The sequence below is a fragment of the Protopterus annectens genome, chromosome 3.part0, assembly GCF_019279795.1.
Source record: "Protopterus annectens isolate FY-2018-M chromosome 3.part0, PAN1.0, whole genome shotgun sequence".
Taxonomy (NCBI): Eukaryota; Metazoa; Chordata; order Ceratodontiformes; family Protopteridae; genus Protopterus; species Protopterus annectens.
Window position 1 is genome coordinate 775658415 of NC_056731.1, and position 14103 is coordinate 775672517.

Consider the following 14103-nt stretch of genomic DNA (forward strand, 5'->3'; position numbering starts at 1 on the left):
ATTCACAACCTATGGCTTACATATCAGGTATTATTTTGGCCTCCAGCTTTGCTTTAATCATATTCTTATGTTCCTCTTTTCACATGTTATTGTAGGTACTGATTATCATCTGTACTTGTGCTTAAGTTAAAGACTTAAATAAGTTTAAATGTATATGTCTAGAAACAGTATTTATGATTGTGAGACATGTTACTGTGTTGTAGTACTATGCATGAAAGATTTTTAATTGCAGAGGACCTGGTGCACCATGTCTATGGTGTGAATGTTGGGATGTATGTATTTCATATGATACTGCACAACTATTTTTGCATGTGTGTTTTACTGAGTCATGTGTTATTTGTACAATGTGATACCAGCACTATAGCCATTTGGTACATTTGACTTGTATTACTCTAATGTTGCTGACACATGACTTGGCAGATGCCACAGATGCCACACGTTTATAAAGCTGAATAATGCCATATTTTAGTAACATTAGCCACATCTTGCTCTAGCAATGTGCTACAGAGGGAGAAAAACCTTACTGTACCTCAGACGACCTGTGTTCAGGTAGCAGCACAGGCAATAGAGGAACTGGACAGTGGGTAGAATGGCAGTTAACAGCCATTATCAGCTTGCTTATTCTGGGGGGACAGCCTAGGCTCACTGCAATAGCTACATTAAGAAGGAGACAAGCTCTGCATTGCAATCAGAATACCACTTGGTTGGGAGGTTGTTCATGCTTGAAAACATGCATGCACTTTCCAAAGGCAGCAGATGCAGAGCTTGCAAAGTTGTCATGGGGCAAGTGGGGGTTACGCCACACTCCCAGCAGCAATGTGATGTTTTGTTTATTTATTTTTATTTCACTTATTTTTTATTTTGCTTTTGTTTATCAGGTTTGGGTGATTTGGTTTACTCAAAAAAACAGTTTTCAGCAGAAGCCCAGGGAGTAAACCTCCAGAATATTACAAACATTTTAAAAGACATTCAGTAATAAACATGAACAGATATTTAGTAATACACAGTAACAATTATGCATACATTTGCTAATTAGACTACATTCATGTGAAATAAGGGTTGCTATTACAGAATACAAGATACTTTTACATTAGTAGATGTTGATCATTGAGCACTTGAAGAGGTTTATTAGTGGGTTTGTCAAATAGATAATAGATCATATGATTAGTGTTTACAAATTCAAAGAAATGGAGGTGTGAGAAGGAGCGCAGTAGGGCAGAACATGTTAACATTGTAGATAAGAGGTGGTGTATAAAGTAGATTCCTAGATTTTATATAATTATATGTATATGGCTATCATAAAGATTATATGAGAAGAATAGAGGTGGGTGAACAGTGTCACAAAATAATGTATATAACTGGTAAATGCTACTAAGACTATTCATGTACTGTTAAATACAAGTTGTGGAGCATAGGATTCTGAATTAAGAGAAGTGTTTTAATAATATGTCAAACTGAAGATTACAGCTGCAATGGGGTTATAAAGGTTAATATGTTGCAAGGTGCTTCTGCCAGACTGAAATCTAAACCAATGCACAGAAGATTAATTACAGATTATGTGGAAGCAAAACAGTCACTATGTAAAACTAACTGCAGTGGTGTGTTCACTGGAAAAACTGCAGACTGAATGTGAAAAGTTTTGAAAGAGAAATTGTCTGAGTGCAAAAAATCAAAAACATCAGGCTCTAAGCATACATTGTCAGGGTGATATACTTCTATAAGAACAAGATACCAGATTGAGGTGAGAGACAAAAATATAAGAAATGGAAGGGAGGCTGAACTACAACTTTGAAAACTGAAATAAACAGGACAAACAAATATATGCATAATGTGAGACAAGAGCAAGAAAAATTTGTAGAAAATTTATATAAAGATATTGAGCATAATAGAAAACTTTTTTATAGACATAATATGTGGAAGGAGTAAAGACATACAAACTGATAAAGTGTGTAGATTCTAAAATTTATTCCCAGATACAACAGATTATAGCTATACTTACAAAATCAGTTTGGCTCCACAAATGTGGTGATAGGTCATTCCAGTGACATCCAGGTAACCTCAGATACTGGAAACAAATTAGATTTTATTGAAAAAGGACTGCACAAACTGGATCCAACCAAAGCACAGGGAGGAGACATAATTAGTAATAATGACTTCAGAACACTTCAGCAACAACTAACAGTACCATTATATCTATTATTTACTAGGTTATGTAAATATGAGGAGATTCCTAAAGATTGGAGACGTGCTTATTAAGTCTGTCTTTAAGCGAAAGGGGAGTAGGACATACAGACTCTTAAGTCTACTTTCATGTTCTGGAAAAATAATGGAGAAGGTAACATTAGATAAGTTATTGTCAGAACTGGATAGTTTGGGACTTGAAACCGTATGTCAGCATGCATATGCTGAAAATAGCAACTGGGTAGGTGAAATTCTTGGTTACAGTCAGGGTGCCCCACCGGGCTCTGTCCTAGACCCTTACTTGTTTAGATTATATCTTTCATACCTAATGTTTTCGTCTGAGGTATTCCACAGTCTATATGCAAATGACCTGAAATTGGGTAAACTGATTACATAGGTTATAGATGAGGTATGTGTGCAAAAGAACTTGACAAAATTGACCATTTGGGCACAGGAGAATAATATGCTGATAAATACATGGGAAATACGAATTGAAAGGTGAATATTTAGTACAGCACACAGTGATTTTAACTGTAGATTTATTTTAGGACCTAGGTATAAGGGTAGCTCCAGCTTTGAGTTTTTCTAATCATATCAACCAATTGGTTGGTTGATATGATTAGAAACCAATTGGTTAATGATAGTTATAGAACTACAGATTGTATAAAAAGATTTATAAAGTCTAGGAAATCAGAAATGATGACGTCATTGTTTGTTAGTTACATTAGACCCAAACTTGAGTATGGAATAACAATATGAAAACCTAATAAGAAAACAAGTATGAGTAAACTGGAAAGAGTACACTAGACATATAACAAGGGTATCCATGGATGTGAAAATTTAAGTTATTATGAAAGATTGAAACATCTGAACTTGTACTGTGTGTTACAGATATCTAAGAGATCTTATTCAGGTATATAGGGCATATAGAGACAACTACTTCCTGGAATGTTTGGGGTTATCAAAATGTAGTAGATAATCATTAGACAACCTCTATAGAAGAGTCTATATAAATGAGAAGCGTACTAAATGGTTCTCTGACAGAGTAGATGATGCATTGAACAGACTACCAAATTACATTAAAGCAAGCACTAGTTTAGATATTTTTAAGAACAGCCTGGACACTTATTATGGGAACAAGTGTTTTGGTATATCAGCAGGCTAGAAGGGCAATAATGCCCGTGCTTGAATTAATTATTATTTATATATATTATGTACATTGTCCTCAGGCTCCTTTTTTCATTGACTCCCAGATGAGGATTGAATTGAGGGGGTGCTAAGGCAGATCTGGCAGATCCAATGAATAAGAACAGAAGATAGTGGTAGCTGAAGGGAGAGAGAGGAAAAAAAGTAGATTATCAATAGTTCTGATTATGTCTATCATGTGATGGACAAACATGTCAGGAAAGTTTCTACATTTCACATAGAATAGCACGACTCTTTTAACTATGCTACTGTACTATGTGTACACAGCAGTGATATGTTGCTGTGGACTGCTTTTATTTTGAAGGGATTACCATTTTGGGAGTAGAGGGCATTTAAACATGTAGTCTACACTGCAGGACTTGCTGACAGCTTCATCCCAAACAAAACAGTAGGAATTTTTTGTCTTGTAGACATCTATCTCTGCATCATTGCACCATTTTATTTTCCAAGTGTCTTGTCAGAAATTCCATTCAGGACATTTTCCTTATTATGTTATTCTTGTGTATTAGATATATGACACATATGTTTGAAGTTTGATTAACACTATCATAGAATAATTGCTGTTTGAAAAGTATCAAGGATGTAAACTTGAATAGGTGTCATAGCTTGATATATATGCTGTGCAAAAGGAAGACAGGCAAACAATGTATCCTGTATGGTTAATGCAGGGTTTATCCAGGGCTGGTGTGTGTGTATATAGTTCACCACGGGGAAGTCCGAGTGAATAAACCTGCATTACCCACACCCAGAGATGCTATATTGCTATTATACAGTGATATTATTTAAAAAGAATGTATTAAATTACTTTTATTTTACTTTTTAAATTGCCTTTTTTAAATATCTAAATTTAATATTACAGTGAGAACAATGTGTTTGCACTGCCATCTGGTGTCAGAGTTACTGAAGTGCAGCATACTTTAGTATTAGAAGCACTGCAGGTCTTGGAAATGTATGGCGTCTAATTTAGTAACATTTTATAGTAAGAAAGAAAGAATGGAAAACATAAATAAATTTAGCATTTAGCAAAAAGTGTCATGGCTGAAAATTACTGATACATCATGATAATGTTGTTTAATCATATTATAATTACTATGAAACATTAAGTAATTTAAAAGGTCACAGTGCTGACTCTGAGATCTTAATATTTCTAGTTACTTAACACAATTTGCCTTTGCCATTAGATTAATTAAATTATATTTCTGTAAAAAAGCTGCAGGCTGTAAGTTTTCTGACTGCTTCTTTTGGCAGTTGAGCACTGTTTCATGGATCATGAGATAACAAGAGGCATATAATGAATTGGATCCAGAGGAACAGCTGGAGACAGGCAACCAGAGACTTAGGTGGGGCACCAGGAGCAGCTGATGGTCTCCACTGGTACAAGTTCCAACATATTAAAAAAAAATTGTGTAGCTGTGAAGGCTTCTCATGTCGTAATTGAATGTATTTAATGGATTTTACACAGGATGTGATCCAGCAGTTATTGCAGTGGATTAAGGCTACGAGCTGTTAACAATCTGCTTCCACGGTTTGATGCCCCTCAGCCTTCTTTTGTCTGTATGTAACTTGGAGCAAGTCACTTAACTAGACAGTTCTCTGGGGTAATTGGAAAATTGGATTAGACTCCTCAATGCCTAGTAACTACCTATGAACCTACAAAGATCCTTATGACTATATATGAGCATCAAAAGATGGATTGTTTTCTTACTTCCCCCCGTTTTAAAAAAACATGCATCTCATGAAAAGGAGCAACAAGTAAATGCCCCATAATATCTTTGTTCTGCTTGCATCAGTGATGTTTGTACACAAAATATGAGGGATAAAGAACTACCATGGGAATGTAAGGCAAAACTTTTTAAAATCCTCACAGATCAATGGCATAGTAGGTACCTATGAACAAATTGACCTATAATATTGTTGGAGTTGCTTGTAAGACGCAAGCAAAACAATCGCATATATTAACGTATCATTAATAAATAGACGGACTGTGGTATTCATGAACAATGGGGTAGACTTCGCACAAAGCCTATATGATGTTTATGTGTTAGTTTGATAAGCAGCAGAGCTAATCATATATGCATGCTGCTCATCATCCCTACATGAATACAAGCAAGTTTTCCTGGACAGCAATGGTGCTAGCAGACAGAAAAATGTGGTGAACAACACAAGCACACAACAGGCCTATGGGCAAACCTGTTAAGCGCACTCAAACAGACAGCACAAAAAGCTACATAAGGCAAATAATCCATGCTGTACACAGACATGGAAAGTATACAAGTGCACTGTGCAAATAAGTCAAACATATGAATACAGTAATAAGTAACAGATGATGTGAAACAGCAAGGGCAACTACAATACATGGATTACCAGTCAGGAAAAGTATACTGAGAAAAATCTGCACAGAAATCAAAGAGATGTAGACAGAAATATGTAAGAGGGAAGGGTAAATGTTCAAATTCTAGTAAGATAATTGATGTAAAGGTGCTTATGTCACAAAGACAAATTTTTAACAATAACATTTTGCAATACATATGACAGAATAATCAATGGTGGTCACACATCCTGAGGCTATGTAGGTAAATAAAAGCAGACGTGATATTATATGATGTGACAGTTACATAAATTCACATTATAGCAGAGGGGAATTACATGTCATATGAATGTCATTGATATGCTAAGTTGAGATGACAGTTCGCAAGGACAGTACATACATGATGAGATATTTGCATAGTGTGCATTTTGTCAATATAATATGTTGGAAAATAGGAATGGCTCAGAAGCCACAATCTTCTTTTACAAGAAATGAACCAGTCCCATCAATGTCAACACTGATCTGTGTATTAAATGCATATGCCACTAGGCTTGGTGTATGTACAAGGAGGATCACCCTTGAATGGAATTATGCACCTCAGTATTCTAATGGTTATGCATCCTTATATGTATATGTATGTGTGGTGTTAAAAATGTGGGAGCAGACTGTGACATATATAATACCCTTGCCTAAGGCACTCCTACCTGACACAGTTATTCAGCAGACAGGTAAGAACAGATGCAAACACCACATTATGATGGAATGTATTCCCCAGAGCTGTGTGTTGTCAGCATCTGCCACAGGAGGTAGCAATGGGTACTGTGACAAACATATGAAATTTAATGTGTAAGTTAAGAAAGGATCCCTGAGAATGAAAATTATATCAGCATGCCAGACTGATGGCAATTAACTTAAGTATTTGTGTGATGGTACACTGCAAGTAGAGTTCTCTGCTGAAGGAAAAAGTGAAAACTTTCAGTTTGGTGTGCCTTCTAAAATGCAAACAGGCTTAGCAGCCATCAGCACTCTGGCAAGTACTTAGTGTAAAAAATCTACCATCAATCTACCTTTCTCTGCGGCAGAAGATGCAAACTCAAAAGCTAAATGAAAAAAAACAGAGTTGAGGCAGGGTTTGATTCCAGTATGTAGATCATTTCACAAAGGGTGTCAGAATGTGATTAATATAATTAATTTTTATCACGACTTTAAGAATACATAATATAGCAATGACTATCATAAAGATGTTGTCAGGCCAAATTGCATCAGTAATAGCTAACGCACAAACTCTCCAGATTTTACAATAACACTTGACATGCCATTTAGCATCACATACTACAGCTGCTCATTAGACCTTGAGCAAATGCTGAGGACTACAATTGATCAAACAGAAAGGACTTAGATACATAGGCAGCTCATTCACAGGAGACACTTATAAAAACCGACAGTAAGAGTTTCACCTAATGCTGGATTCAAACCATTGCCAGGATGAAAAATTAAGTTTACAAACTTGACCATTATTTCTACACCCCACCAAGGACATACATCTCAAAATCACAGCTTTGAGGGGACAGTGATAACCTATTCAGGAAATAGAGGATGTAAGTTTTATTCTTCAGTAAAGTAATTGTAGGCTAAAAATGATATAACTTGGCATTTACATTCACCTTCCAAATGAATGGTCAACAATAGAAAGGGGTGAGAGAGAAGGGGTGAAGACAGAGACAGATATACGACACATATGAAAGGGTGGTGTTATGGGTCATTAATGCACATCATTATGGTGTGTCCTCAGTATTCATGCTCTGTATCAATAAGTGCTGCCTCTGGTGATGAAGAAACTGTAGGACAGACAAAACCTGATGAAGACATGAGTAGAATAAATCTTCCTTAAGGTCATGGATGTGCTGGCAAATGTTTAACTGGATAAAAAGTAAGATATGTCTCACGAAACATCATAGAAGTACAACATCACAGTAAGAAATAATGTGAGATACATATGGAATAAAACCCTTAATTCTATGGTCAAAAATTAAACTTCAGACAACTGATTTATGCCAGCACTGCACAGAGGATGCTGCAATTAGCTACATCCAATAGTCAATAAACTGAGTAGCTGTTGCCAATAATTCCCTGTACTCTTCCTTTACTCTGTGTTATGATAGCGCAGCATCTTTAAGCACCTTTGCATGAGGAAAACTGGACTACTTTGGGATACGGCAACAACTGACTAGATTTTGCCATAGAACATGAACAGCCATTCACCATCACTCGGCACTGGTGCACAATGGCAATATCCATTCAAATGCTTTCAGAGAAAAAAGGGAGGGCTTTCTTATGGGCAATTCTGGGTATGTGCATGTTGTGTGTGATTCTATTTTTGACCAGATTAAACATATGAAAAAGGAGTCAATAGGAAAGTAGTGAAATGGGAGGGGGGCAAGCAGACAGGGGGACACAGAGGAAAGAATACAGGAATTTGTATGAAATTAGTGGGAGAGGAAAAGAAGTCATGTACTTACCATAAAGTTCCATCAGAGTTGTTGCTTTTTATTTGTCTTCAACGTGTGGGGACCCGGATCTGGTACAGATCCGACTTGGCCTGATACTCCAGCATTGGATCCAAGCTCCAAGCTTCTCCCCGACCCATAATGCCCTTGTCTCCCTCCTCCTCTCAGATCAAGTTTGTTACAGAACAGCAGCATCCTAGCCTAGACCATATGCCTATAATCCTGGCATTACCCACAAAACTTATCAAGAAAAGAACTAGCCAGAATAGAGGGGCTATGACTCTTCCATCCGGTCCATTACACAGCCCACACAAGGCAGGGGGAAGGAGGGGGTACTGTAAAAGACAAATGAAAAGAAACAACTCAGCTGGAATGTTATGGTAAGTACATAACTTCTTTATCTGAAGTTGTTGTTTTATTTGATCTTCAACCTGTGGGACAAAGTCTCCAGCTGCCAATAAACCCTGGGAGGTCCTCATGGAAGGATGTGCCAGAACACGGTTGAGCTAAAGGATGCCCTGCCCCTGGAAAGAAGGTCCAATTTATAATGGGAGATAAAAGTGTGCAATGACACCTAGGTTGCTGCAGAGCAGATATCATATAAGGAAACCCTGGACCATAAGGCCGCAGAAGTAGCAACAAACCTAGTGGAATGAGACCGGATGTGCCTTGGTGGAGATAACCCTTTGGCCCTATAGGGCAATGAAATGCACTCAGAAATCCATCAAGTAACTTTAGAGACAGGCTTTCCAAAGAAGGGTTTAGAAAAGGAAACAAAAAGTTGATCAGACTTACGAAAGGATTTTGTTCTGTGCAAATAGAATCGCAGCTGTGTGTGAACATCAAGCAAGTGCAATTTGTACTCTCCCTTATTCTGGAAATTTGGAAAGAAAACTGGCAGATTAATGACTTGGTTAATTTTAGACTCTGATGCCCACTTCAGAAGAAAGGATGGATTACTCCACAGGGACAATCTATCTTTATGAAATACCATATAAGTGGGCTTGACATATAAGGCTTGGATTTCAGAAACCCTCTTGGCTGAGGGAACTGCAACCAAAAAGGTCATCTTCCAAGACAGAAACTGTAAATCAACCATCGACACTGGTTCAAAGGGGAGAGAAACCAGAGCCTGTAGCACCAAGGTGAGATCCCAAGGTGGTGTTAGTTCCTTAACTGGAGGCCCAAGGAAAAAGGTACCTTTCAAAAAGGCCTTACAAAGCTTGGATGAAGCCAGAGAAGCAAAATTCTCACCAATGTGAAAATTAGAAATTGCTGCCAATTGTACCTTAACTGTAGAGAAGCTAACACCTTGATTAAAAATATCCACCAAAAACTCCAAAATGGCCAGAACTGGTGCAGTGAAATGATCCAGGTCATGCTGAGAAACCCAGATGGAGAAACGCTTCCATTTACTGGAATAAACCTTCCTGGTAGAAGATTTGTGAGCCACTACTAAAATCTTCTTAATGGGAGAAGACAGCCCAAGAGTCTTAACTATCAAGGGAACTGGAGCAGCCAAGCTGTGAGCTTCAGGCTGACTAAATCTGGGTGAGGGATCCAGAACTGGATTTAGCATCCAAGGTGGACACACTGCATGAGACCACAGAGAGAGGAACCAAACTTGGTGAGGCCAGAAAGGTGCAATGAGGATCACTGAGCTTCCCAACCATCAAGCTTTCTGAATGAACTTGGATATCAGAGGCAGTAGAGGGCAAACATACAGTAAACTGGAGGGCCAAGCATGAACTAGAGTGTCTCTGGGGAGCTCCCTCAGATGAGGGTTCAGAGCAAAATACTTGCTGTACTTTGCATTGGAAGGCGAGGCAAAGAGATCACAGCAAGGCTGATCCCACTTTAGAAAGATCTGTTTCACTACTGAAGGATTCAGAGACCACTCGTAAGACATCAGAATAGCCCTGCTGAGTGCTGAGCCTGTCCGCTAGTATGTTGGACCTCCCCGGAATGTGCATTGCCACCAGAAAATGGCTGGTGGAGATCACCTACTCCCACAATCTCATGGCTTCATGACAAAGGGGATAAGATCTGGTCCCTCACTGTTTGTTGATCTACCAGACTACTGACATATTGTCCATCTGTATGGCAATATTCCCCAGAGGAAGATAAGCATGAAGAACTTGCAATGCCAGAAGCACCTCCCTCATCTCCAGGACACTGATATGCAGACTGGTCTCCAGGGGGAGCCACACACCTTGGACCATCTGTCCCATGCAATGATACCCCCCCCCCACCCAAGCAGGGAGCCATCTGTGGTCACTGTGATTGCAGGAGAGGAAAGAACAAATGGATGGCTCTGAAGAAAGTCCAGGGATTGAAGCTACCAAAGAAGAGAATCCTTGCAAGCACATGACAATCGAACTGGATGTGATAAGTGGTCTAGCAATAACCACTAAATGGCTAAAGTCCACTGAAGAACTCTCATATGAAGGTGTGCCATTGGAACAAGCGTGATTGTGGCCACCATGGACCCCAACGCCCAAAGAACTGAATCCACTGGGGGACATTAGATTTGAAAGATATAATTGACATGATGTTGAAGTGACAGAAGTCTGTCTGAAGGCAGAAACACCTTGTCCTGTATAGCATCTATGTAAGCCCCAATGAAGTTGAGAACCTGTACTGGTGCCAGTTGAGATTTGTTGAGATTTAAGATTATGCCCAGGTAATGAGCAGTCTGGAGAAGAAGATCCCTGGCTTAAAGCAGTCAATGCCTAGAGGGAGCAGAAAGGAGACAATCATCCAGGTAGGGGAAGACCTGAAACCCTGCAGCCGCAGATGAGCCACCTCTACCACCATCACTTTGGTGAACACTCGGGGGGAGGGCGGTGAGCCCAAAGTGGAGTACTCTAAATTGAAAATGACTGGCTCCTAGCGGAAGTGGAGGAACCTCTGAGATTGCCTGTTCATCTTCATATGATAGCATCTTGGAGACCCACCAAGCACATCCAGTTGTTTATCTACAGGAAGGACAGAATGGATTGAAGGGTGACCATCCAGCATTTCATCTTGGCAACTAACAGGTTCATGGTTGAAAGATCCAGAATGGGTCTTAAGTTGCCTATTTTTTTTGGCACTAAAAAGAACCTGGAATAAATGTCTAATCTGGATTGGTCTGGGGGATGGGCTGGATGACTTATTTTTCAAGCAGCCTGGAAATTTCTATGGCTGCCTGCTCCCGTTGCATGGGTGGAATGTCCAGAAGGTGTTTGTGAAGGATTGGGGGATGAAGAAAGGGGATCGAGTATCCCCTGGATATTATCTGCAAAACCCAACAATCAATGGTGATGGACTCCTAGGCTGTTGGGTGCAGAGATAGGTGTCCCCCGACTGATTACAGAGATGAGCAGTCAGGCAACCCTTTAGGGCTGCTGTGAGGGTGTGTCCATGAAAGGATCCCGAGACCCCAGACCCCTGGTTCCTCAGACCCCCTCTGCCCCAGGGGCGGCATCTGTCGTATCCCACTCTGCCTCTGGGGGAAGGCAAATCCTAAGCATCATGGGAAAAACCTTGAGATTTCCGGAACTACATCTTCTTCATCCCACACTGATTCCTAGAGAAGGATCATTGTGGGGTGGAGAAGCAGATCTCAATGGCAGACAATGTCTTCCCGTCCTTCTCACTCTGGACTAAGGTGTCTCAAACTGTCTTACCAAAAACAGTAAAACCATCATGGGGAGCATTTGTGAACAATGCACTGAAAGGCTCTGAGAAAGCACAAAGTTGGAACCAGGCATGACGCTGGATGGCTACGCCTGTCCCAGCAGCCCTAGAGGCACCTAACATAGGGTGCCTCAAGGAAGTATTCCATATCAAGGTAAGGGTGACATACAGTAGGAGAACACCTTTTTCTCCTCTGCCAACATGGACCTTGGGGCAGACTCAGTGGCCTCTTTGACCAGGTCCTTCTGCAGTCTGATAATGTGTGCCAAGTAGTTCAGCACTCGTAGGGCAAACATAGCTGAAGCATAAGCCCACATCCTGAAACAGTCCATAGCCTGAGACTCTCTGTCTGGATGATGGACCATAGAGCTCTCCTGAGCAAGCTCTTTCTTGGTGGCTGCCATAATCACCATGGCATCGACTGGGGATCCTTTTGACCAATGCTGCCTATCTAAGGGAGCACTGAGTACTTTGTCTGGGTGCTTGGGGATAGGCTCAACTGTATCTGGTTCCTTCCATGCCCTCGTTGAAATTAGATTCACAAGAGGATCTGTCAGAGCAGATACCCAGGGGGTAGAGGGTCATGTGCCAAATGCCACCAGTAATACCGACTCATCTGGGTTGGGCTTTTGGGTAGACCACCCACCACACTGACGAGTTCCATGATGTCTCCAAAGGAAACATCCTACAGGGGGTGATTGGGGAGAACTGTCCCCTTCTTCCAAGTCAGTATCTTCCATGAGGGACTCTGGCAGGGAGTCCAAGTGCCTCCTTTTGCACCTGTGTTCCCATGGGGGCTTCTCAGGAGGAAATTCGGGGAGGACTCAGAAACCTCGGGGAGTTCCCGGGGGAACCTCCTCGGGTGAAGTGGCAACAGGCTGTCCCTGAGGGGGCAGGATGGCAGACTTGGGGCCAGAAAAAGAGTGAGCCAGAAAGGACTATGAGAATGACAGTATCAAGTGTCTCAAAGGAGCTGAGAGAACCCTCTCCACCACATTGAAGTCAGAAAGTGAATGAATCTCCAAAGCAAGGATGGCCAGGACTGACTCCACCACCCCCTGCACCAAGGGGTGAGCTGGAGCCAAGCCTCCTGGCACCGAAACTCTGAGAGGAAGGGCCAACTCTGAAAGCCGTGAACTTGATGCCATGCCCCCCGGATCTGATGCCAAGGCTATGGCTCCAAGACTTGGTCAACTGTGAAAATATTGGAGCCGAACCACTCAGGGCAATGGTTGGCCTTGAGGTACATGGAAAGACTGGTGCCACCCCTTGACACTGGAAAACCTCGGACCCAATGACTCCAAAACCAGATGTTGAATCAGAGAAGGAGGAATGGGGAGAAAAATGGACTGCATGACTCCCAGCCCCAGAGGGGGAAGGAGTAGGCAAGACTCCCAACTAAATCTAGGCCCAAATAAACTTCCACATCATCCTGTCCACCTTGGCTTCTGATAGGCTCATGGAGGACAGGATAGAAGAGGCCACCGACTCGTGCCTGGAGTGGTGCCAAGAGGAGGCAGAAAGGGGAGAATGAGACTGGGAAGACTCTGGGTCTGGCAAAAATTGAGGCAACTGGAGCCAAGGAGAGCCCTGGGTCAGATCCAGTTGGGACTTGGCCAGGTACTCGACCAAGGAAGAGTGGTCAGGGGACCACTTCCTATGCCGATCTTTTAACTTGGAGAGGGACTTCTCCCCATCCCCAGACTTTTTGGTGGGAAGTTGAGTCCCAGAAGCTGGGGTGGAGGAAGAAGTGGAGGCCTCAGATGGTAGAAGGCCCTTAAGAATCAACTTGTTCCTCCTGTTGATCAAAGTGCGGGGGCTGAAGCCTGCGCCGATGGAGCAGGAGGAGTCTAGGTGAAATACACCCAGGCAGACAACACACAGAGTGTGGCCATCAGAAGGGGGAAGTTTATGGCCACACTCTGCACATTTCCTGAAGCCCGGCTTGAGGGGTTCAGCCATGGCAACAGGAGCACACCCCACACTCACTCACCACAAGACAGAAAAGGAAAAAGAAGGAAAGAGAGGGTTTTTTTTTTTTAAAGCGATGCTGAGTGCACAGGGACAGGGAAGAGATAAAAGAAAGATAAGATGACAAGGTACCCACAAAGGAGAAGAAGAAAGGAGAGGAAAAGACCAAAATTTAACTTTTACTGTTAAACGGAGCTTGGAATTGAGGAATGACACTGCTGTTCTAATGAACTGCAAATGAGGTCTGAG